Here is a 26985-nt window from a genome sequence, read left to right as displayed (position 1 = left end):
TTTCATTTGGAGAGATGGCTTACATGGGGGTGTCTCTACACTATATCAAACACATACTGGAGTTGCCTGGAGGCTCTAACAAAGCATCCTCAATGTTACACTGCGCGCACGCACACACGCGCACACACACACACACACACACACACACACACACACACACACACACACATTCCTTTTGCCTTTATGTGTGTGTGTGTGTGTGTGTGTGTGTGTGTGTGTGTGTGTGTGTGACAGGGCAAGAAAGAGAGAGACAACGCCACCCTATGCATCAGCAGGGATATTTCATTATGTACATAACGAGTGCCATTAATCGCTCTTAACAAGAGGACACAACCTCACCTTGGCAGTCTCATACACACAGCAGGAAGGTGGGGAGTGGGGGCATGGAAATATCGATGGTGCACTCAGAAATTAAAATTCACCACACTCAAGGAATGACGCCTACTTTTGACCGACCACATCGCGGCCTGGGGGTGTGTGGAGGCGCGCCAGCAGTGATATAGAAGAGGCTTATCTGATAGACACATAAAGTCACATCAAATAGTAAAAGAAGGGATGAGCAGGGGAGGGAAAAAGAGGAAATAAATAAATAATTTTACAAAATCGGGGGGGGGGGGCAAATGCCGCAGTGGTGGTTGCCAGCAGGGCTCGTGCCCTTGACCACTGACACTGGTGGAGATGTGACACTCATTCAACTGATCACCCGCCTGTACACCCGCCTGCCTGCCTGGCCACCTTGCAAACTCCATCAGCAGCCCCCCACCCCCACTCCCTGTCCCAACAAATCCTGCCCCACTTCATGTGACCTCACCCTATGCTGACCTGACACCCCCCCCCCCCACCCCCACCCCGACTCTGCCCCTCTGCAGTCCTGAAACCCCGTCCACCCCACCCCTAGTACTCTGTCTCTCCCCCTCTACTCTCCCTCCCCCGCAGCTGTGCAGCAAGGTCAGGCAGGTCACTGTGTCCTCATCTGTAATCCGCTGCCATTCGTCAGCAGCCCCGGCCCAGGCTGGAGGAGAGAGAGGAGAGGCAGGCGCTCCGACGAGGGGAGAATGCCCAATTAGGCAGCTGTCACACACACACACACACACACACACACATACACACACACACACACACACACCACACACACACCACACACACACACACACACACAGAGCAGAGCAGAGCAGAGCTGGAGAGAGGAGAGAAAGAGAGGAAGGGAGGGGAGTAGTAAGGCTGCAGAATCAGCCTACTGTCCACAGGCACGGACAGAGGTTGAGTTGGGGGGCTACACTAACCCTTTCAGCTGTAAGTGTCTGTAGATGTTTTTGGTAAGTTTGCACCTCAGTTTTGGGGTAGCAGGGTGTGTAGACTTTTGAGAATATAATTTTTTGAAAGGGAATCTGTTCCTGTCTCACGTGAGACAGGTGGTGAGTATTGTGTTGAGTATGTCTCTTATCTGTAACCGCAGCATTGATGTGATGATCAGGGAAAAGTGGCTGAGTGCTGACAGGGAGACGTCACAGGGCACGCTCTGTCTTAATCCAAAGGCCAGGTCAACATGTTCCTGTCCACAGTGGACTCTGGACTTCAGTGTTACACCAAACTAAAACTCTTTAGAGAACCAAAGTAGCAGCAGCAGATATCAAATGGGTGACAAATATGCCATTACTGGATCATTCATCAGCAGTGAACACATCTGTTTTGAGTAATGGGAAAACTAATCAGCAAAAATGATACAGCAACGACTCCACACCAGGCACCACAGAGATTTATGCTAGAGTGATTCAGGACTCAGCCCTGTACCTATCGATTGTTTAGTTAAAGTGCTTTTTCATTTGATCAAAAGACAGACTCAAAATGGTACCATGCCAGTTGGGTGATGAGCAGGTATGATCAAACACCCCAGGGACATGCAGCAGTGAGGAAACCCGTTGCACACTTTTTTCTTCCACTTTAAATGTCAAAGTTCAACTGGGTTCAGTGGAGCTTCAAATCCAGCTTTGAGTGGTTAGTGTTCTAAAGGATTGCATCACAAGTGCGAGGGACACTTATCCACTAAATCCTGTCTGAGAAGAAAGTACAGTTCATAGAGACTTAGACTAGATGTCATCAGGCTTCATACATATGTTCCTGTATAGAGGAAGATTTTCACTGGGCTACAGGCGGCAGACAGTCATCCCACACAGACTCGGAGGAAGGGAGGATAGTATTAAAAAAAAATTCACAAAAAAAAAAAAAAAAATTCACAGTTACATTAATATTGTAGGAGAATGCAAAGGGGATTTATCCACACCCAAAGGACTTTCTCTGCTGCAATTTAAACTTCAATTTTTCATTTCTGGAAATGACTTTTTCTGAGACAACACTCTCATTTTGTTTCTGTATTCTGTGGCAAAGTACGAAGCTCTTAGCTGTTTACCTGAAGAGTTCGACAGTGACACAAGTTCCAGTCATGTACATGTGTACATGTACATGTACACGTGTAATGTAACTAATTACAATGTGAAATACAGTAATGACACTACAGTTACTAACCACAGTAATGCTTCCGGACACACTAGTCCAGGAAATGCTAACTTGATGTGAAGTCCTTAATCTGTAAAATACAGTATGTGTTTCAGAGTGTGTTTCATGGTGTGCAGATACTAATTGTGATTTCTCACTGACGTCCAATTATCTCCGCATAAAGGTACAGCATGTGCTCTTTTCAAGATGTCCAGTTAGGTTTTCTCTGATCCATGCCTGTCCTGTATGTGCGAAACTACGGAATGGCAAAACATATGCCTGGTGACAACATGTCAACCTGAGGACATTCCCTAGACCCAAATCTTCCACCATGTTGACTGCTCTGCAGTCAGTTTCTACCCATTTAGCAGCGCTGTAGTTATCTGCTTCAGTTCAGTTTCATGCACAGGTCTGCGGTGATACACACTCTCCAATATAATGCTTTGCCTTCTTTGGCGATGTGGTTGCCCTCTGACATCCATCAGATTAGCTGCACGTATGTGCTCAGCTCGCAGGTGGGAGCTCAAACTCAAAGTACTTTGGCAATATTTAAATTCCTTTTAACACAAGGTGCATAATGCTTTTGACTTGTCAGCTGAGCCATCTGGGAGTTTCCTAAAGTGAAAGCAGTTGTTCAAACGTGCAGTGGCCATCACTTGTAGTTAATATTATCCTCACAGCGGACCAAAGATGGTGTCTATTTATTCCTATGGAGTTGCTCGCTTGGCGCTTATGTCAAAAAAGTTTTCTATTTTTAACTTCCTATATGCAACCCACTGAATTTGTGCAGTAGTGTTCCTCCTGCTGGCCCCGCCCATGAATTCCTTCTTGCCTCATAGACTTTACATTGTAATGATGTCATGGATTTTTAAATCGCTTTTCTCAACTTGAGAAGAGTTTACCAAATATAAACCACCATGGCTCCAAAAGTCAGAATAATTTGCAGTTGGAGATGACCTCTCAACAGTTTGAATGATGTCTCTTTCACAGTGGCCAATAGAGAAAATGCTTCCTGGGCTGCAGGAGATATTTAACTGCAATACTGTGAATAGCCATGAGAAAAATTAGCTGCAAGGCTACGACCTTAAAAAGTAGATACACAACCTTATACAGCATTTATTTTACAGTACATAACAATAACTTCAGCTGTACTCTGGAACTCCCCTGTACGAGAGCAGATATTCTAAGTTTATCAAGGTCACTGTAAAAACCCACAGACACACCATAAGTCCCTGTGGGAATACCTTACTAATTTCTATTGGGCTGTTTCACTGCATGACTCCACCCATCTCTGTGATTGTTATTATAATGACTCAGTGTTTTGTTGGCCAGTTTCTTGCTCCGTTATTCCAGCACTGAGAGTACCTAAAGTGCTCCCAAAGCCTAAAGATTGTAATCTGTGATGTCATATTGATGCATAGCCTGAAGCAGCTCCATTAGCGCCCTGCGAGACTGACTTTGTGGACCCATACATTGTCTGCCTGTACTTTTACATCTACTAGGAAATTTCAATGATGGGCTACTACTTCTGCTCCAGAAAACTTAGTCTTATTTTACCTGATTGACCAATAAACACATGACTACAATGAGTTTGTTTACATGCACAAATTAGTTAGTTTTTGCCGTTATTCCATAAAAAGATAATATTCTTCTAGCTAAATTAATATTCCACTAGGGCTGCACCTAACGATTATTTTTGTTATCGATTAATCTATCAATTATTTCTTTCGATTTATCGATTGATTTTTTTTTACTTGATTAATATAACAACAAATTTTATTGTCATTTATATTTCAATATTTTATTCAGTCATCTTCAATCATGACAGAGTATTCACTTATTCCCCAACAAAAAATAGCCCAGTCTTAACAGCTAATCTGTGTTTTACAGTCTGATAAAGTGTCTCCAAAATAAAATTAATGGAAGAGCTTGTTCCATTCAGGTAAAAGGAATGTAGTGCAATCTACATTTAGCAATCCAACAGCAAAATATATAAAACAATGTAAAATTCAAGTCACTTTTAGGAGGAGTAACAAAACAGCTACACTTGTTACAGTAACAAACCTCAAATCTAGCAGTTCAGTGGCAGTACATTCTTTATTGGCTATATTCCAACAGTGCTCCTACTGAACAGTGCAGGGCCAAAAATAAAAATCTATATGTGGTAGGGCTGCACCTAATGATTATTTTTCAAGCCACTTTTAGGAGGAGTAACAAAACAGTTTCTCTTTGTTACAGTAACAAACCTCAAATCCTGCAGTCCAACAAAACATCTGACAGTAAAATAAGCGCAATTTGAATAACACTATAACTTTTCTCTAACAGAAGTTATTATAACTAGTACCTTCTTTCTGCATCAAAATAGTCCAGCCTTAACTGGGCCTTAAGGCATATTGCTGCCTGCTGATATGAGTGCTGTATTTTCATATTTATAAGCCCATATTTCACTAATTTATGAAGTTATACAAGCTCCTGCACAGCTGAAAACCCTGTCCTGTAAATGTTTCAAAACAAAATGCATTGTATCAGCAACTGATGGCATTCTGTCCACAGAGACACAGTCAGAACGCTTTTGTTTTGAAAGGGAAGCAAGGAAGTTGAGGTAAAACAGACATCTTTCTATTTCCTCATCTCTGTGACAGAGAGAGACTTTAGACTGTAGTATAAAGTGGCAGAGTCAATATAATCATCAAAATACTATATTCACTGACCATTCCTGCTGACAAGCATGCACATCACGCATAAAAAAAAAAACAGCGAGCCACCATTTCTCTAGATGTGCTGCAGCTGACACGCAGCTGAGACACACCTAACAAGCGCTGCTCAGGCAGGAAGTGTGCATGCTCTCATTTCATAACAAGCGCCGAAACAAAAAAACGACACGCTCAGCGCTGCCCACGCTCTCATGAGGACTAGTGAACTAGAATAGAGTGGTGAAGTAATGAGTCCTAAAACGCAGAAGTCCATTAGCCTCGTAGCACTCCCGGTTCCATCGTCCAAAAGTCTATAGGTTTTTTGAATGGGTTTTTGTTAAAATGCCCTAAATAAAGTCTGTGGTTAACACAGACTAATGATATTTAGACATTTTATTTTGCAACATAATATACATCTGCTTAAACACGATTTTCAGACTTTTAAGGTTTTACTCGCCTTAAAAAAGGCGATTGCTAACGCCGACGTATCAACAAATCGATGTAGTATCATTGATTATGGCGACGCATCATCCCAGCCTATATTCCACTAACACTGCCGTTTACATGCAGCTCTGCATACTCTGTTTAACGTGCACTAACATCATCACGTCCAAATATGGGGAAGTAGAACAGCTGGAGCTGCTTGTCATTTTGCTTCTTTGTATAAAAATAGTATATTTTCATGGTTTCCTCCTGGTGATGGACTATTTCTTTTCTTCCTTCACCTTCTTGAAAAGGTTTATGCTGCAATATCTGCACATATCCAAAAACCTGTTGATATCCAAGTCTTTCAAAAAGTTTGAAAGCAGATGTGTTTCTCCTTCTTACCACAAATGTGGGATTTTATTTTGCATGTATCTCTACCTTACAGCTCTGCAAAGTGCTGGTGAGTTGGTTTGTGTACATCGTATCCATGACAACACACAGAGACAACTGTAGACAGACGAGAGGTCGTGTGTCACAAACTGAAATAAAAACCCCAGTTGAGATGCATTTTCCAAATGTGCTGTATCCATGCCCAAAAATGCTCCTAAAATCCATTTAATACCAACATATCCCTTATGTCTTAATCACAAAATGCTAAATTGGAAAATGACCACATGATCTATATTAACAGCATAATGCACATTTAATGTGTGATTCATTTTCTTATTATCAAATATGTATTTATCATGTATAAACATAAAGGCAAGCAGGCACCATTACCCCAAAATAAATGATATATTACACAAATCTCCATTTAGAAATTGGACCTTGTTTAAGGGAAAAGTCACTGATGACATTATCTGAGGCTTTTTTCTTGTATTCAAGTGTCCCAGTAGACCACGACAGTGTGACAGTGAGCAGCATGCACAACACCAGGACCCGAAATATATAATAATAATGTGTGTGTGTGTGTGTGTGTGTGTGTGTGTGTGTGTGTGTGTGTGTGTGTGTGTATAGGACTAGTTTGCTTGTACCACAATGTCTCTTTGGAGTGAAGGCTAAAACACTTTAGATTCATTTAAGCAAAAAACACTCTTTAGTCTCACCCCTCAACTGAAGAACATCTGGAAGCATCTGCCACTGCTTCACTGTCCTACAAAGCAGTTAGCCAAGGATCTCTTGGCTATGTGCAGAGAGAATAAGACACTCTCATTACTGGCCTTAAAAAGCTCTTGCCCTCACAAACCCAGTGCAGACCCAGACACCGGAGCACAAAGTCACAGGAACGATTCAAGGAATGAGAGCCTACTTTTTAGTTACAGCTCAATTCTCTGTGTGAGAGAGTGTGTGTATGTGTTTGCCCCCCCCACCCTTCCTGTTCCTCTTTAATGTCACAGGGCTGGCTCATATGACCTTGAGCAGCAGCGTTGGCACGACAAGAGCGAGAGCTGCCTCGCCTGCAGGCGCCCTTGAACTGGATCTGCAAGACAAAAAAAAAGAAAAACCTTCACGCAGCCTGATAGACATCTCAGCCCTTCTCCTACAACCCCCCCCCTTCATCCTCCCCATTTCCCCTTGGCCCTTTTTTTTTTTCAATCTACGCCACTCCTTATCTGTTCTGTGGGGAGAGATTTATCAGAATGCTTTAACTTTAACCTCTCTGTCAGACTGAGATAGAAACAGATTTTCAAAATGTCTGATGACACAGTCTGCACAGATTTATTTTTAAATGACAAGCTCTCCCTTCTTCATGCACAAGCCCCATGTCATGATGGTGGTGGTGTGTCTGTGTGTGTGTGTGTGTGTGTGTGTGTGTGTGTGTGTGTGTGTGGGGGGGGGGGTTGTAGTGGGGGTGGGGGTGTGGGGGGGGGTGGGGGGGGGGGGGGAGGGGGGGGGGCTGTATGCTACACCTGTTTGATGAGATGGTCATCCACTCCGGAGGTGCTGTTTACGTACAAGGAAATTCCAGAGTGTTTTTCCTCCCAGCTCTGCTGAGCCTTTGGCACAGAGTGACCTGGAGCTTCAAAACAAATATCCCAGCCTCTGTTTCAAGGATGAGCAGCGGCTTAGTGCCCAATCAAGGTTCTCTGACTGAGGGAGGGGGTGGTGCCTCAGAGCCATGTTTTGACAGGTTGATGATGACCTGCTGGTTCCCAATGAAGACCTCTGATTTTCCAAAGTAAACATTATGGTCCCAAGTCCAAAGTCTGGCTATGCACTGTCAAACTCCGCTCTCTCATGAGAGCTGAGTGTCGTCTGCTGTAAAAGCACAAAGAAGGCTTTTATCAGCATGCAAATATTGCGGCACCCTCCTTGCGACTGTGACTCAGGCCACCATGGTTCAGTTATACAGTAAATATTTGTATTCCTGTTAGAAGCAATTTGTTCAATAAGGAGTGTTGGAAAATTTATGGAAGGCCTTTCCTTATGACAGAACACACATTGACTGCACAATTGTGTATGTGCAGAGACTGTACTAGAGGTTTGAACACTGTGAGTCTGGCTCAGCCCTCCTAGTGGTTCTCTTCATGCCTGACCTTTCCAAACTGTAATGTTATCACATGTCATATACACGCCTGCTGGAAACCATCTGCTAAAGGCACTGTGGTGGCTCCCTGTCACCAAAAATGAGAGAGAAAAAACAAAAACAAAAACAAAAACACAACACCACAACACACTGACCGTAGTGGCCAACTGCTTTACTGCTCAGCATGTCTCACCTTCACACACACACACACACACACACACACACTGAGGGAGAGAGAGAGAGAGAGAGAGAGAGAGAGAGAGAGACAGACGCACGCATACACCCCCTCAGAGGCTGTTGTTGAGCGACATGAACCCTGAGCAGTCTCCTCAATTAGTGTTAAGGGGCTTTTGCACAGAGACATGAAGTTCTGGGGCTAAGAATAACGTTAGAGGTTTGCTGGCCGGCAGTGGCAGGGTGCAGGAGCTGTGGCACTGAGGAGAGCCAGGTGTGTGTACTAAGCGGAGTCTTACTGATAATCCGATCTCCCGCCATGTTTAGCCCAACCTCAGGATATTGTGTTATGTTTGTTAGTCTGACACCTTGGCTAATAAGGCTGGTTTTACATGGAGCGAAACCAATATGATTACCATCAGTGGGGACAGAAAGTAGACACAAATGAGAAATCCCTTTCATCAAAAAACAAAAATCTAGCTTTTATATCAGGGAGATGGGTGTGTTGAAATATTAAAACGACCAACTATGTTTCTCTTCCTCAGTGCATGGTGTTGCACTGCTCCATCTGTACTCAGAGTACGCTCTTTATAAGCCTAAATTCCAACAGTGCTCCTACTGAACAGTGCAGGTCCAAAAATAAAAATCTATATGTGGTAGGGCTCCACCTAATGATTATTTTTTTTATCGATTAATCTATCGATTATTTTTTCGATTAATCGATTAATCTATCCATTATTTTTTATTGATCTAACCATTATTTTTTTTTGTTACTTAATTAATATAACAATGAATTTACCGAAAATAACATTTTAAAACTTGTCATACACTGCAGGGCATTATTCCGCAATAGCCCAGTCTTAACTGGTAATCTGTGTTTTACAGTCTGATATAAAGTCTATCCAAAATAAAATTAAAGCAAGAGCTCGTTCCATTCAAATTAAAGGAATGTAGTGCAAACTACATTTAGCATACAGCAAAATAGATAAAACAATTTAAAATTCAAGCCACTTTTAGGAGGAGTAACAAATCAGTTACTCTTTGTTACAGTAACAAACCTCAAATCCAGCAGTCCAACAAAACATCTGACAGTAAAATCAATGCAATTTGAATAAAACTATAACTTTTATAGTTTTTAACATAAATAATTATAACTAGTACTTTCTTTCTGCATCACAATAGTCCAGCCTTGACTGGGCCTTAAGGCATATCGCTGCTTGCTGATATGAGTGCTGTATTTTCATATTTATAAGCACATATTCCACTCACTTATGAAGTTATACAAGCTCCTGCACAGCTGAAAACCCTGTCCTGTAAATGTTTCAAAATAAAATGCATTGTATCAGCAACTGATGGCATTCTGTCCACAGAGACACAGTCAGATAGCTTTTGTTTTAAAAAGTTAACAAGGAAGTTGAGGTAAAACAAACATCTTTGTATTTCCTCATCTCTGTGAGAGCGAGAGACTTAAAACCGCAGTAGAAAGTGTAAATAAAAAACAGTGAGCCACCATTTCTCTAGATGTTCTGCAGCTCACACGCAGCTGAGACGCGCCCGACAAGCGTGGCGAGCAGTGTGCACGCTCTGACTCGATACATGAGCCTTAACAAAAACACAACGCGCTCGGCGCTGCTCACGTTCTTACTATGCGCGCTGTGTGAAACAGTGCGACATGTCAATGCACGTTACGTGAGTCGATGTTTTCACGTAATCGATTACGTCGACGCGTCGCCCCAGTCTAACATGTGGCAGCAGAGACGTTGTTCCAGCAGACAACGACAATCATATAAATGTGTGGGAAACCCATGAATACAGGTGGTGCAATAAAATAAACTCAGTGCTGAACTCCCTTGAGTTATTTAGGGTGGAGCTGTGGAGGAGAGAGGGCTAGATCTAAAATATAGCTTGTAGCGAGGCCTCGCTGACAGCCTGTCACTCATTGCCCCACTCTTAAATATGCATAACTTTAAGATTTAATAGGATGTAAACAGATTAGTTATATTAACTTCACTGTACAGTTATCATGAATGTTGAAATTAGCTATAGAGACCAAAACAGTTTTTGCACCACTTTGTAAACATGTATTTTTGCTGTCAAGTTGGGCATTTAAACATGGGAGAATAACTGTTTTGGAATCAGCCTCAAGAGGACATTAGATTAACTGGAGTGTTTGACTTCTGCACTGGCTGTCTAGAATATGCAGTAAATTTACGCAGTTCTAAAAAGCTTTCATTTTCTTTCCATAAAAGCTCAGAAGTGAAGTAATGGATCTTTCTGGTCTTATGTACAAATGCTTGCAAACCTAATTATTAGCAAGAAACCTAATGTTCAAAAACTTAAATATAGTAGAAAGCCTGTAGTTCTGCAACAACAGCAGCTCAAGAGCTTTACTGAAACAGCCAGTGAACATTTTTGAATAAGCAGACCTTTGAAATATTGAGAAATAGTTAATTTAAGTGTAAAATAGATAAATCCCAGCTGGTTCCAATTTCAACCTGAGGCATAGCCAGCTGCTGAAGTTTTTTTCACTTACATGGGCCAAAACAGTAAAAAGGGGATTTTTAGATTGATTTTGTTCAGTGTAGATACCGAACAATCCAGAGGAGCAGAAAGAGAGCAGAGAGTGTTCAGCTGGATGAGAGAGAGAAGGAGGGCAGAGGAGCAGCTCGACCAGGACAGTCTAAAATATTGTTGTGTTTTTTTCGATGTGTGTCTTTTTCATTGTATTTGTGTATTCTATTTTTACACATGTGAAGCAAAGGATATGTATGTTGGATTACTTGTTGATCACTGGCAGCAATTTCATGTTGCTAATAAAACTTTTACTGCAGTAATTCTGTCACATTTTCTACTCAACATACCATAAATGTGAGATGGCTCACCCCTTTAAGATGGTATGTTAGCAAAAATGCACACATTTGACCCTTAACCAAAAACAGAGTGTTTTACAGTAAAAGGAAAGTGAATGATAAAGAACAGACTTCATACTGTCTATTGTATGCAGGCAGAAGTGAAACATGAAAAATAATGCTGTTTTTGTAATGCCATCAGCTGTTGTTATGCAATGACAAACTATACCTTCCTCTTGGACAGAATTTCATAATTTCATATCGAGTCGGCTTGCCTTGTGTTGATTGAGCTACTGCATGCAGAGAGCATTGTTGGTATGTAATAAACAAAATGTGGTAATGAATACAAAATTAACCATTCGGCTAATTGTGTGATGTAGCTGTGTTGTTATGTTAAGAGAAAAAATGTTAGCAATTGTAAAAAATAACAAGAAGAACAACAAAAAAAAAACTGCAAATAAAAGCGTTTTTTGGTCAGAGAAAAATAATGTCTCATGAGGGCTCATGTAGGCAAATTATTTATTCACATATCTGGCATTGGCACAGATGATATGCAAAGAGGTCATTGCAATCGAAAAAGCATCTGTATTGCTAATTTACAACCACAGTTGAACTTGGTACAGTAAATAACCTGACCTGAATAAAGTCGAGCAAATCCGGGAGAAAGCGGCCTATATTTAGAAAACAGCGACCCGTGTATCAGAGAAAGAGAAATGTGAAAAGATCCTTTTTATAAGCGTGTGTGGCTGGGGCTTTGAGCTTGTCAGGTCTGACTGCAGTAATCAAACGCTATTACTGGATACTGAGAGGGGGAGAGAGGAACTTATAGGAGGTGACAGTGCTTCCAAGACTCCTGCACTACTGTATGGCTTATATGTGCATGTGTTTTTTGAAGTGTGGGGCTGGAGAGTTAGGAGAGACCTCAGTGCTCAGCTTGGGGCATATAATCTATGGGTCATTTGCAGCTTTTCTCTCCAGTATGACAAGCCGTTTACAAGACGTAGCCTCTGCTGCTGACCCAGTTCTGAGTGGCTGCGTCTCGCGACAAGGCCCTGCCTCCCCATCAGGCCCTGCTCCTCGTCTAACTGACGATAACACCGCCACCCTCTGCCTTCGTGAACTGTGGGAAAAAAAATAGGTCGCCCTGACCCACTTTTCTTCTTTTTTTTTCTCTCCTCTCTAACATCATGCAAGGAGTTCTGCAGAGCATGATTGAGGGAGACAGTAAAAGGGAGAGAGAGAGTGAAACAAAGGAAGAAAAGTCTGTCTTCACAACATCAAATGATGCAGAAGTATAAATCCCTCTGTAGCCTGGCTGACTGAATTGTTGGTCAAGACTATTGTTTTTTCGTCATCTGTACAGCTTTTGCACTGACTAGGCTACCTGAATTAATTACTTTTACTGGTTTTTGTCACACTTGCAGTGGCGTGGTCAGTGTGCTTGTCGTTAGCTTTCCTCACCATGAGCTATATGTGACAGCAAAACACAAAGACTCATACTAAGCTGAAATAAAACGAGTGTTTATAAGTTTTGTAAATCACAAGTTAGTCTCATACAGTGTTTTTTATGGCGTGTGGTGTTTGGCGGTGAGCGGAGCTCAGCTGCTACCCTTGCACACACATGAAACTCAGTGAAGTATAGGAGAGACAGACAGTGGAGAGTTGGTGAGTTGACAACAGCTGCATTTGTTGCTTTGCTGTGCATGAAAGCTTAGTGAGTATAAACACAAGCGTGACAGCTGATGTAAAGAAAGGCTTGGATTGGCTGTACTGTAGCTCAATGTAGCTGATAATGATCAGTTAAAAATGTCGTCATCAAACCGATCTTTGAGATGGGATCGGGACATCCCTGGCAAAAACCCTACCATGCCTTGATACAACAGCTGCTTCCGAGGTTAAACACCATCTACAGGCCTCATCAGTGCAGCACACCTCCTGTGTTCTACATCTCCTCTTCTCAGTGGCCATCAACTCACATCTTACTCAGAATGCTAAATGGGATTGTCGGCCTTATTTAAACACAGACATATAAACTGCTTTTTGCCGTCATTTAACACCCATGAAGGTAGGACATGTCATCCAGCCAGAAAAATGGTGAGCCTGTCTTGGCTAGAGGAGATATTATGGGAGCAGCTGATCTGGGAGCTGCCCTCGTGCCTGGTAGCATGACACTGACCCCCTCCAATGCCTCTGTGTAGGGAAGAACAGCTCATGATATATGTCAGATCACGCATGGTGCTCTCATGCAAACCCTCCCCTCATTAAGCTGTGCTCACCCATGCACTGCTTTAGTAATCTTTCCATACATAAACCACAGCTCTCCTGGATGGCCACACTCCTCCGACAACAGCTCTGACTTTCATTTATAAAACACAGTTTATTCTGCAACACCGTCTCTATCCTTGTTGGATTCCTGTTGAAGATACGTGAAATACCCAATCAACACATACCTTTGACAGCTAATTTAAATATTAATGCATCAGCTAAAAATCATCACTCACTGGCGCCTTGGTGTTGCTTAGCAACCATTGTTTAACTTCTGTCTGAGAGCTATATTTATGGGAGTGAGAGTGACATTTAATTATCACCTTTTGGAAACCTTTGACCTTTAAAGAGACTTACCAAAGTGAATAATTGTACTTCAACTGTAGTGTGCTCGCTCTTTTCTGTAGCAGTAGCTCCTTATCACTGTTCATCACAGTGCTGTTCCACATCTTATTCCTTTGAAACCATAGAGTGTGACGTGTGCAGTTTTAAAATTTGATTTCATGATGCTCTTACAGACAGACAGACAGACAGACAGACAGACAGACAGACAAAAAGCTCTCTGAACACCAGCGTACCCCTATGGTAACACCCTAGTGTCACACAGTTTGCCCGTACAAGAACATTAGTCCCAACAGATGCTAGCCACTACATGTGTTCATATGTGTACTTATTTGCATTAGCCACAGTCTGACACGGCACTTAAAAAACAGAGGAGGGCTGACCTGCTGCTAAACTCTCACCAGCCCGGTGCTAAGCCCCTGCGTGCTAATGGTGACCTAGTGCACACAGATATGTTGGTGCCTCAGAGACGAGTCATGGAGCCGCTGCTCCACTTTTCTCTGCTGCCAGACACGCTGCAAAAACCCAGGAGCTGGGATCTATCTTACTGTTATGCGTCAAGTGCAGCAAATATGATCACAGACAGAGAAAATGGCCACTGGATGAAACAGAATAGGGTGTCAGGTCTCTTTATTTGGCGGGGTGGTGGAGGTTCTAGTTCCAGTTAAGGGGGTGGATTTAGGTCAAGCCCTGCCTCCTCATAAGCACCAAGGTCAGCGTGAAATGGAAGGGAAGGTGGCTTAGAAAGAAAGAGGCCCTGGATAAACCACATTCGTCTGGCTCTTGTGCCAGCACAAGCCCCAGACGGGTAAACACAGTTACACAAGCACGTAGCTCCTCTGTGCTAGCCCTAGGTGTGTGTACGTGTGTATGTGGGTGTTTCTACAAAAAAGACAATATCTCATGTGTTATACAAGCTTCACTGGAGCTTCCATAACCTTTTACAACCCAAACAAGGCTCAACTTCAAATGACAAATGAGTCAGCGATACCTGTGTTGTGCTTCTCTCTTTGGACATAACACAGCGTACAAGAGGATCAGCTCTGAAGGGCCCAGGCTGAAAATCACCATCCAAATCATACAAGCAACATGTTCTTTCAGGCTTTTATGTGTGTGCATTGTGTGAAGGTGTATTCAGGCAGGCGACAAATGGTGTCTGATTTTAAATGTCAAATCCTAGCAGGCGATCACCTTTATTTTAGCTGTCTAACGAGACAACACACATAATCAAGAAAGCTTCTGAAGTGCTGGGACCACAGGGGAGAGCACTGTGCTAATGATCCCAGGTTTGGAGTTTGATTCCCACTAACAAGTACTGAATAAAACATGCTGTATTAATGCAAAAATTTAAAAAGTACAGACACTTTCAATTAAAAAGTATGAAAATGACAATGGGGCCTGTTGAGGGAGAGCTAAGCATCCAACCTGGTCCAGAGTGCTCCATTTTAGCATTAGGCTGCACAATACACAATAACATGAAAAAAAGTGAAGGGGTCTGAATGCTTTCTGAAGACACTGCATCTGGATCACTTTACTCCCGTGATAGCTGAAGTAAGCCACACTTGAGTAGAAGTACAGATATCCTACCAGTAAAATAACTTTTATAAAAGTTAAAGTCACCTATTAGAATATTACTTGAGTATAAGTCTTCAAGTATCTGATATTTACTGTACTTAAGTATCAAAAGTAATTTTATGATATTAAATGTACTTAAGTATTAAAGGTAATTGCTGAAATTAAAAAGTATGTGGTCTGAATTCTGAGGAGTATGAAGTTTATTGCTTTGTAACACAGACCTTAAAAATAGTGTATACATTATACTTACAATGAAAATCAAGGTCTTTTTTTACAACTTATAGCATTTACAGAATAAAATCCAGTTTGTCCTACCCTTTAGCTCCTTCATTTGTCCGTCCCTCCCCTCCTCACCCATTATCGACCTCACACAGTATTACGTTCATATTAGGGGATAGCTTAAGAAATAATCAGATTACATTTTTATTATGATCTCAAGAACAGAGTTTACAGTCGTTACACTGATGCTATTTTCATGACTTGACAAAATGCCCTGTAATTCTACTGAATTCTATTAATTAAACAGGATTTAAGTTCACTAACTACATAAATCATGTTTCACAAATAAATTTAAAATAGAAACAGAGGCAACATATCAGAACGGAAATTCCTCCCACACTGGGAATTAAAGGGATACTAATTTTCAACCAGCTGTGTATGAAAACAATACGGGCAATTTGTGGTAAACTCCAAAACCTTCATCTAACCAGACCTCCCAGATAACGTCAAACTAGGCAGTGCTGATTGAATATAAATCAAGATTATGTTGATGCACTGCCTATTTCTTGACTAAGATGTTTTCGGGAATGTATTTGAATGAGACCTGCAACAACAAAATGATAAAACTGACAGAAATCCATTATTAAAATAGCTGCCAATGAATGTCACTATTGATTTGATTTGTTGTGTTGTATGATTACTGCGTCACTAGCTCTGTCTTGGAGCTTTCACATCACGTGCCGTAGAGATTGAGTGAGCACAGCCGGTAACTTGAAAAAGAAAACATTTGAAACATGGTCAGAAGTAGAGAAAACAGTTCAACTGGAAACATCAAAGTATGGCAGCACTTTGCGTTGAGTACCGGGAAGAAACCAGGGAGTGTGTTAGCTACACACTATGTAAAAGTGATCTGGCATGGCACAGGAGCACCAGGGTAATGATATGGCACCCCAAACAAAAACATGTTGGAGCTAAACAGTAGGGTTAGTCAATGTAAAATCCCATTTATGTTCCGGTTTGAAGTGAGGAAATGTGAGGTTAGTCTCTCAACAGGTAGTTCGTCTCGGGCAGGTGTTTCCTTTACTCGTGACCAAGCTTGACAAGCATGTGAAGAGTATTTAACTAATGTTAACATAGCTAGATCACAAAAGTGACAGAACAGAATGCCATTTATGTTCCGTGTGTGTGTGTGTGTGTGTGTGTGTGTGTGTGTGTGTGTGTGTGTGTGTGTGTGTGAGAGAGGCAAGATCATTTTACATAGTTTGCAGCTCAAGTGTAGGGAGAAAGTCCTGTGGAGAGTATGTGATTTACATTTTTTTATTGGTTATTATTGTTTAAGCAGCTCATGTCCCTCTTCAAGCGACATATATCTTTTTTGCACTTTAAAAAGTCAGTATGTTTTGCAAACGTAGAACAGCATACTTTTTTGTTCTTGTTATTCCATGGCCTGTTGTTAAAGCTATTTGATGTAGCAAAGCCTGTTTACATTTAGTTTGTGTTTCAGTTTTTAATATTAGTTATCATTTAATATTATTTTTAAAGCTCAGGTATGAACATAAAAAAATACCTTTTAGTGCACTTTCTCACTTATATTGTCAATATGAAGTAATACTTGAATCAAGAATTAGAAATATAAAAAAAAACAAACGTATTAATGAGATTCATTGATCAAGCCAATGACCAATTAATCTATTATTTACATAATTGTTAGTTACAGCCCTAATTTTATTGTCCCCTTTCGCTGTAATGGCAACAGTTTGTGAACAGAAAGTGGGCGCCAAAAAAACGGAGATCAAACAGAAAAACTAAGCAGCACTGATCAAATAAAAACCAAGAGTCTGTTACTGAGTTGCATATTCCCCCCACTTAAATGTTTTCAGAAACATGTTTTAGCTCACTGTTGACACTGTGTAGCACGATATCTAGCTGGCTGCCATTGTTTTGCACAAACCATTCCACCTTTCATCACCCACCAGTGGAAGCATCTGATAAGGGATGTAGCATTCTGGTAGTTGTAGTTTTTCTACCTCTTGAGCAAAGGCACCTTTTTCTCTGGTCATGTAGCACAAATTTCAAAAGTATTTTGTGTCTTTCTACTGCAGAGACGACCTAGTTTTATGAGAGGGCTTTCTTTATATCGGTGAAATACTTCTTTCAGAAATAGATAAAAACAGTCTTATTTTCTGTCACAACACATGCTATATGGAGACATGGGCATCACTATAGGTTGTGACAGCAGGATTTTAATTTACCCAGCCATATGGTAAACATATTCAGAGGGCAGAAATGTTAACATACTAGCATAAAAATACTCTGAAGCAGAGACAGTAGTGTGCTCTAAAGCGAGATGGTGAGCCAGCATGGGGCAGCTGTAGGGAGTCAGTGAAGGCAACTGCATCAACACAAATCCTAGCAGCCAGCTCACTCTGGACATGAATCACTGTGGACATGAAATGACCTTTGCCTGACATATGCTGGTATCAGTGATTGAGAATTGAGGGGGATGACTAAACCTGCTGCCTTCGTCACTGCAGTCAAACATGGTGGAAACTTGTGGCCAACTGTTCCAGGACTCAGACGGGAGCAGTGATGGTTGGAGCTACACCGCTCTCTCTGACACGACCTTAACCCGGTTTGACCTTGGAGTGATTACCCAACTGAATGACAGCCCCTGCGGCTGCATGCACGCCTTTGGAGAGTGTCTACACCCCCCTCATCTTTGAAGACATACAAGGTCAGGAGAGAGGATAGAGGGTGAGGCTGGGTGAAGGGTGTCACATGATTAGATCTCCTTCTGGAGGGTTACCTAAAAAGCCTCCGCAGCAATCAGGTCAAGGTCATGCTCTGCCAGCTTAATGCCACAGGAAAAGAGAGAAGTCTGTGACTCTCTCTCTCTCTGTGTGTGTGTGTGTGTAAGAGTGCAAAAAGAGAGAAGAGAGAGAGAAGGGCTGACTGCAAAAAGTTCTACATGTTCAGCAGTCAGGCTCCTTGATAACTTGAAAACACAAGCTATGATTCTATTAGCTGTATTAATCTTCCTGCTTAGTGGACACTTTTATTCAAAGTCACTTACATGATTATCACTCTTGCACATCTCTTCCCATTCCTACAGCTGGATTTTTACTGGAGGAATCCAGGTTAACTGCCTTTGCTGAAGGGCAGAGGGTGAGCAGAGTATGAGCCAGCAATCTTCTGGTCACCAGTCCATTTTCCCAAAGTAATAGGTCATATGGCTGCCTCCAGTCATCAGCCCAGTGCTCTCCATCTCCTCTCAAATGGCTTCTCTACTACTGGCCGCCTTCTCGTAGTTATGAGAAAGCTGCACTTGTGAACCACAGTCTTTCAGTGTGTTTACCCAGCTCTGGTGAGGACACAGTGAATAACGCTCCCTCACTAATGGATTTACAAGTTGGCTGGAGGTTCACAAAAGGACAGCATGTTTCAGAAATTCAAGAGACCACTTTCAGTGAAAGAGGGGGGCTGGGGTTATACCAAAAGTCATTGGTCCTTGCTTTGTGGTGTAGGAGTGCATTCTTTTTTTTTTTTAATTTAGAGATGTGCTGCTTATTTAACCATGTCCTCTTAAAAGATGTTTACTAGAAGTGCCATGAGTCATTTATGTATTCACTGACAAATATAAAATGGAGTGCAGGGTATGTGTAATGTCATAGCCATTCCATGGCTTGTCTTTGTGCACCTTAGAAGACAGACTCTTCTGGATGAACAAAAATCATCTAGCTTTATATAGCTTACAAAAATAAGGATTTCCAGTGGAATTAATGACATTCCTCTTCTGGAAACCTATATCATGTGCAGAAGATCTATGTGAACTCACATAAATCTGACTCTTTGCGGCCACCCGCACAGGTCCCTTGTTGCCCAGCAACCAATTCATTTCATCACTAAGAGTCAAAAAGTTACATAATTACAGTTCAAGCAAAAATGATTTGGGGTGTGCAGCACAAAACATCATTCAGCAAGTTACTGTATATCCAACCTCTATGCAATGTGGGTTTACATCAACCAGGAAGTGGGGAAACCCCAGGTCTGGCAAGTTCCGCCCCTCCAGCTAAACCAAGCAATGTGAGAATATGTGAGCGTTCGCAGTGACACTGAAAATAACCTAAATATTGCCAGTAGAATGGAGAACTATAATCTGTGAAGTGTTGCTGTGCTGGTGGCATAAAAGTACAGCTCTCAGGCACAAAGATGTTCATGAATTTCCCCAAACTTCACCCATTTTGGAATGTACAGGGCCCTAAACAGCCACTGTGTGCCCAGCGCCACAATGATCAAAGTTTCTAACAAAGAATAAGGAATATGCATAGCTTTATAAATCTGACCAACAGAATATGGGTGCATAATTCTGTATTTGTGCTGCCCATAGACTGTATACAAAGATGGACAACATAACAGCTTCCCCTAAGTGTAATTTTTCAATCTGGATCACCCCCTGCTGTCTGACTGCAGTATAGGTCATAAAGCCTGCCCCTCCAAGTGAATGTGACATAGGCCAAACTAAAAACTCAAAGTACACACCAAATAAATTTTTCCTAAAAATGGTTTCTGACACTGAAGGTAGTTCTCATCACCCTGATGCTGGGTCAAGTATTTGTTTTTATGATAAGTTCGGTTTTAATGAGTTATTCCATGATACAAAGGGGGATTTTGTGTTTTGACGGGAACTCCCCCATCCGCGGATATCGCTACTGCACAGACTACAACTCTCGATGACATCACCACCGCAACACCTGTATCGCAGATATTCTAACCTCACTGAGGCATAGCAGGGGTAAGTGGGGGCATGTCTTCCATCTTTATATACAGTCTATGGTGTGAACACAGTTTTAGTCCCGGAGTCTACACAGAGTTTTATGCATCTGGGTGTTTTTGCAATTTCAGTATATGAGACTGTGATGTTTATTACAACAAAAGTAAAACCTGCTGCCTTGTGCTGGTCACACAGCTCTGCTCGCTTGCAGCAGCTCCAGTCTCTTGGTCAGTCTGTGACATGGCAGCCTTCACTGTTGATAGGCTGTTACTTATAAAATGTAAACAATCAGATAGTGCTGTGGGCATATATATATATGATTTAGATAATAATAATAACAAAAAAGGTGCAAATCATGTGCTGGTGCAACAAACTGAGACAACTGCTAGCCCCAGTGACACCAGCGGCAAGTTAGTCTGGAGCCCTGAATGTAAATGAATTTCAGACACAACCTCACAGCATGCATCTCCTGCTCCAACCCCCATTCCCCTGTCATCCTGTGCAATATATCAATCATTCATTCATAAATTCTAAAAACTCCTCTTTACTTAATTGCCTGGGAAAATTTAATTTCAAACAAAAGCTTTAAAAAGAGAAAGATATAATTAAGTTGAAGGTATCTCTCTGCCCCCCCTCACTCGTCCGGAGGTGCAAGGGGACATGTGCTGTGAGCTGTGCAACTCTGCACCGCACTGCTCCGTGTCAGGGAAGTCATACACCGATGTTTAAAGCAGAACGTTACGTAAAGCCTCCCCCTCTGCACAGGCTTACTGCACCAGACGCTGTGTCCTTGCCTGGGCTGCTCAAGGTTCCCAAAAGGACAGGCTGCTAAGAAGTTGAGAAGGACGGGGCCCTGTGATAGCCTGCAAAGAGAGAGAGGGAGGGAGGGAGGGGGGTAGTGGGGAGAGAGCTGCTGCCTGTGTGGCAGCTTTGGACTTTGAATTCAGCGCCAGACAGGCTCATGCATCAATCCCTCAACTTACAAAGACAAGCCACTAACCTTGACAAGTCCAGGGACTCTTCAGGAATGAGTGGCATTTTCACTTAGCCCCAGCTTCTCCCTGCACTCCTGCCACATAACCGGGTTAAAATAAGACACAGTTGAATGACAGCCGACCTCAGTCTCTGGACTTTGTGACCGCTGTTCTAGCCTTCAACCCTTAGGCTTCTTAGACCATTTCAGGGGCACATGCAATAATACACAAATAGCATTTAGCACACAAGGTACAGCAGGCATGTCTGCGGCCTGTCAGAAGCTGTTTTGTTTGAGTGAGGCTGATGCAAGCTCATTTGAATCCATGTTTGCTGTGATCCCTGGGATTAACAAAAGTATTATCACAGTCTTAATAACGTACATGCTCTGTCTCTCACAGCTAAACAAAATCTACGATAGACATGAATCTGCCATCTTTGTCCTCTGTAAGAAAACAAGGCAGACACCCTCTGTCACAAGCTCACACGGACTAGATACTCCTTCTATCTATGAGTGTCTGTCCTCATTCCCTTTGCAGCCCGCCCACTCTGACAGGCCTGTGACATTGGCCTGCTTGTGGCAAAGCAGAGACTTTGCCCTCTGTCTGACTGTAGCATCTTGGCAGCACACTCACCACAATGGTAGAGAAACCGTCCTACTGCACCTCTACATCCTGGGGGCAGCCACTCTGCCACAGGAGCAAGAGAGACAGAGAGAAAGGGAAGGAGCAAGGGAGGGAGTCAGTTCCACTCCGCTCCTCAGCTGTGACCAAACCAACCCAGCCAGGAGAGGAGTCAGGTCCTCTCACATCACCCAGGAGGTCCGCTTCTCCACACTACATCTCCTCAGTCTGTGCTTAGCATTTCAGTGAGGTACAGTGGAGACTGAGCTGCTAGTACCACAGTACCACAGTACAAGGTAGCTTGCTGCTGTTTCCCTGCTCGGCTTTATCGCCACAGTTAGGCTTCCACAGCTTTTGTTTATGAAACGGGACGATACCACTTGTGGGTACCATGGAATTTATTTGACCCACAGTATCTCTCTCTTTCTGGCCCTCTCCCCTTAAGTGAGCAATATCTGCAAAAACCTAAATAATTCACTGCAATTGCAATCAGCAGCGATCAATTGGTGGAGATAATTGAGGGGCCTGTCTTGCACCAAGGCCAAGGTAAAGCATGAGGGCAGTTGGCTGGAGAGTTGGAGGTGAGGGTGAAAGGCAAGGAGGAGCAGGGGGAGGTGGGAGGGTAGTCACTCAACAGATGAGATCTGGTTAGTATAGCACTCAGTTGCAACGGAGGCATCCATCTTTCCTCCTTGCATTTCGTCATTCCAGCAGCGATGGCTATAAAAACGCATTTAGCAGTTCTTGCTTTGTCATCAAAATGAGGCCCATTGACTTTGGTTGCCTTCTGATCATGACAGAAGCACCAACAGGAGCCGGAGTTATTGTCTCTGAATGAGATAGTGCTGCTGTAACTCAGAGCCCTGACCAAACCTTATTTTCCAGGCAGCCCACAGTGGGAATACTCCAAAACTGCCCACACACTCACTGGATTTTGGAGAATTTTAGATTTTAGAGAAAACTGATGTCAGTAGTTTTTTGTCTTGTTTTCTGATGCTGTCTCATTCTTTGTGTATTCTAGTGGCAGAATATTCTGAGAAAAAGAAATCAGTAAACAGCACGTTTCTACTTGATGTATGTCCCTGACTAATTAAACAGCAGCTAAAGATGGAAGAGCTCCACTGCTAGTTTTAAAGTCTGGATTATATATTCATCTTTTATTCAATTTTGTTTTGGCTTCACACGCTGCATTGGTCTGTGTGTGATTACACTTTAATAGCTCCAACCTTGACATTTTAGCCTCTTCTTAGTCATATCCATTTCAGGACATTTTCCATTCCAAATTTATGCAAGCTCACCCTGTGGTGTTATCAAGACTTGGTTGTATGGTACTGTAGTCTGTATAATATTTGTGTGTGTGTGTGTGTGTGTGTGTGTGTGTGTGTGCGCGCGCGCATGCAGTGCGTGTTTCTGTGTGAGTGTGTTAGCAGTGTGGTGGAGGTGGCATGGAGAAAAGTCAAGAAGCTAACATCCAATTAATAGTAAGAAACTAAAAAAACGGATCACTCTGATCAACTTTGACTTATCTTGTCTTGCCAATGAAAACGAAATGTTTTCATCTGACTATGAAATTCACAGCATCATTGTTGTTGTGGTATAAATCTTTTGGGCTGTACTGAGTATAATTATTAGTGGAGAGTGTCTACTGAACAAACAAACAATAAAGAGAACAATAAATGATTTGGCTTAATGCATGCTCTGCACAAACATTATAGAGACCAACAATTAAAGAAATGAGCTTGTGGCCAAAAGGTCTCTGGTTTGAATCCTCAGTGGGCTGAAGTACAGGCCTGGAAGTAGATGAGAGAGGCTTCTATTCCTCAACATCTACTGTCAAAGTGCCCTTGAATAATGTTCTGTAGCCAACAACACAAGTGCTGGGCAGCTCCCAGGTCTATAATAAATCAAAAACTCTGCAGTAAATGAATGACACTAGTTCTGGCAGACTGAACATTAGTCTGTTGTTTTTGTTTTTTTTCAGAATATCTCAACAATCAAAAACCAAGATTCCAAGATTTTGTCCACCCCGTGTCTCATGCTGTTTTGATTGACAGATTTACAAACAGTGGGGTTTGAGTTGGCACAGTGGTAGTAGTTAGAGACACTGTCTGTTAGAAGAGATAACTGCTTGGGAAGGTACTCCTGTATCTGTGGCATCACCCTGCAGAAAACTACACCGTCCAGCACATTACTTAAAGGGGAAAGGAAAGTTACTAAGTAACAACAAGCAGTGTGATCTGGTATTTGGCATGATGCACAATAGCGCATGCACACACATTCATACAGCAGCGTTTTGATGGCAGATAAGATTTGCTGTCATGAAAGGCAGCCAGTGGATAAGAGAGAAGAGTGCAGAGTCCAGTCTTGTGACTATTCAGCAGCCTCAAAATCATTTGCATTTGGCCATTTGAATGTCCTCTGGTTCTGTTGCAGACTATTGCACATCACTCAACAGCAGCTCCCCGGACAATAGTAGATGGCCCAGTCAAATCAAGCTCCATCCAACACAGAGGATCCTTTGAGCTCCAGCACACTGGTCAGACCACTCAAACACAAGTTCTTTTAAAGTGCAGGTTGAAAGTTGGGTTATAAATGGGTAGGTTTATTTATCTACAGCAAAAGAGGACAAGCTGAACTACCTTGAACATCTTGTATAAGTTCAGGTCAAATAATTAAGCAGCTTAAATGCTCAACAAAAGAAAGGCTAAAAGGCAGACCCCTAGACAGAGACAGTATTTAAAAGGCTTTGAAAAGGTTTGCCTTTTCTCCATCTTACTTTAAGTGTTCATCTAAGTTACAGTGGTTCTGTGAAGGGAAGCAGATTAACTGAACACAGCGGTTTTTGTTTGTTTTATCCTCATATCACGACATCCAATCAGCTTGGTGCTGGAAAGCTTTATAATCTGCCCTTTTGGAACCTGAACTGAAGTTCTCTGCCCTCTTTCCTGTAACTCACAGCAAACTTCAGCCCCTGACCTTTTGCTTCCACACCAATCCAGAGTCCAAAAGGAACACCTCCGCAAAGGCCATTCAAAAAGACCTAAATAAACATAGCGTTGCACACATACAAAAACTGTTGAAGGCAGGTACTGGACCAATAAAGATAGCAACATGTTGCTTAGTGTATTCAAAAAGACCTCCCTGGCAGTTACTGAAAAACATCTAAGTCTTTGTCTTTATCAAAACATATGTGACCTGATGACATGATGAAGTGACACACTGCAATATAACAACTTCAACTCAAGTGCATTTTGGTGAGACTGCTTGAAAGGACCTACTAGTGGTTCGGACAAATTGATTTTTTGTAAGAATGTGGTTGAGAAAATAACCACTGATGGAAACCATTGACTAAACCAAGATTTCTGGTCATGGCTGTTTGTGATGCATTAATAGACCATATGTTACCGTCTTACTGGTTGTAATATAGACTTATTGTATCAACAGACAATGAGACAATGCTTTGTAACATTTCTAACTACCTTCCCCTGCTACACTGCAGGCTTGGGGTTAGTGCCACTGCCACAGACTTCCCCTGAAAGGCACAGCGAAGAATAACACAAAATGACACTACAGGACACTACTACAATAAATACAAAGCAAGGCAAATGTAAGACTATCGGGCATTTACATACAGGTTTAACCAAAAAAAAGGAAGACCAAAAAGCCCCCAGTGTCTGGGCAATCAGGGTGGTTTTTTATGAAGTTGCCCTATGTATCCTGGACAAGCACAGCTATAGATTGTATTAATATAACATAAAGCCAATTTATGACTCAATCTCAAGAGATTACTTCACTTAGTCCTTCATGATCTTTACAAGGACCAGGACTTGCCAATAGTAATTTTCATAACAGTGCAAGTGTTAAGTATTTCCCATTGGTGGTGCTAAAACTACTTCAGAACAGGAGGCTGTCTCCTGTTTTGATCCGATCTGTGATCACCTACAACGTTACATTTCGACTTACTTGACACATACAGCCCTGCTCTGAGTATTGGGATTAAATTAGCCCACGCGATTACATTATGAATTCGGTAATAGTCTGACAATCGCCGAAAATACACTCGGAAAAGAAGCAGGGCGGTTTCAATGGGCTTAGCTGCTGATGCTCCGTTTTAGGATAAGGATCCCTGAACTGCAGCTGACATTCATTTCAGCAGATTTTCAGACGGACACACACTTCTGTTGTAGGCCTTACTCACTGCTCGTACGGCACCCAGGAAGTACAGACAGCGGCCGATACTGAACGAGTCTGTGGGCTAAAACAGAACCCGTTAGTAGCGCACACAGCAGCTCTGTCTCTGCCGCTTTCTGCAGCCTTTCCAGCGCCAGTGCCGAGCTGTGGCCGCTGCGCCTCTGCTCGCCTTACAACACACACACCGCATCTCCTCTCCTCGACAAAACACAATATCGTCTCGTATAATCCTCGACACCGCGCCCCCACCACCCAGTACTGATAATAATTGTGCAGATATGACAATGCGTTTGTGTGGAGCACGTAGATCTCCTACCTGCGTTGTCCACCCCACAAGCAGCCGGAGAGGCGCATCGTCAGGCTCTTATTCGACAGGACGAGGCAAATCCAATGAATACGTTTGCATCTGTATTGACAATTTGGCAGGGAAAAAACGCTTGACAAAAATTGTAGTCCAAAAAATGCCTCGGCTTTTCTTGTCCTGCGACTGTGATCGAGCTGAGGCGTGTAACGTGCAGTCTGTGGAAATTGTTTATTCTCGAGTCTCCTCGCTGGAGAGCAGTGAACGGAGACAACCACACTCCTCCTCCTCCCCCGCCCGCCGCTGACACCACCCTTAAAGGAACAAGCCTTCACTCAGCCTGCCCACACACTCCCACCGCCACTACAGCCCAATGGAGATAACTACATAACAATAATAACAATAATAATAATAATAATAATAATAATAATAATAATAATTGTATTATTATTATTATTAGTAGTAGTAGTAGTAGTAGTAGTAGTATAATATTTTAGTTTACGTAACGAAACACAATCTTTCGCATTGCCATTTAAAACTGACCGAAAGTGAAACTTGACTGTG

General features: G+C 42.3%; 1 protein-coding gene across 1 annotated transcript in view; it reads right to left on the bottom strand.

The window, feature by feature from the left end:
* nrip1b (nuclear receptor interacting protein 1b) overlaps positions 1-26671 on the bottom strand; it is a 47251-nt gene extending 20580 nt beyond the window's left edge. Inside the window, exon 1 of the mRNA XM_042498976.1 lies at positions 26437-26671. The gene's annotated coding sequence lies outside the window, so the exon portion shown is untranslated. The remainder of the gene's footprint in view (positions 1-26436) is intronic.
* Between the last annotated feature and the right edge of the window lie 314 nt (positions 26672-26985).

This window comes from Plectropomus leopardus, chromosome 13 (genome assembly GCF_008729295.1).
Source record: "Plectropomus leopardus isolate mb chromosome 13, YSFRI_Pleo_2.0, whole genome shotgun sequence".
NCBI lineage: Eukaryota > Metazoa > Chordata > Actinopteri > Perciformes > Serranidae > Plectropomus > Plectropomus leopardus.
Note: the sequence above shows the minus strand (reverse complement) of the source record. Positions and strands in the feature narration are given on the sequence as shown.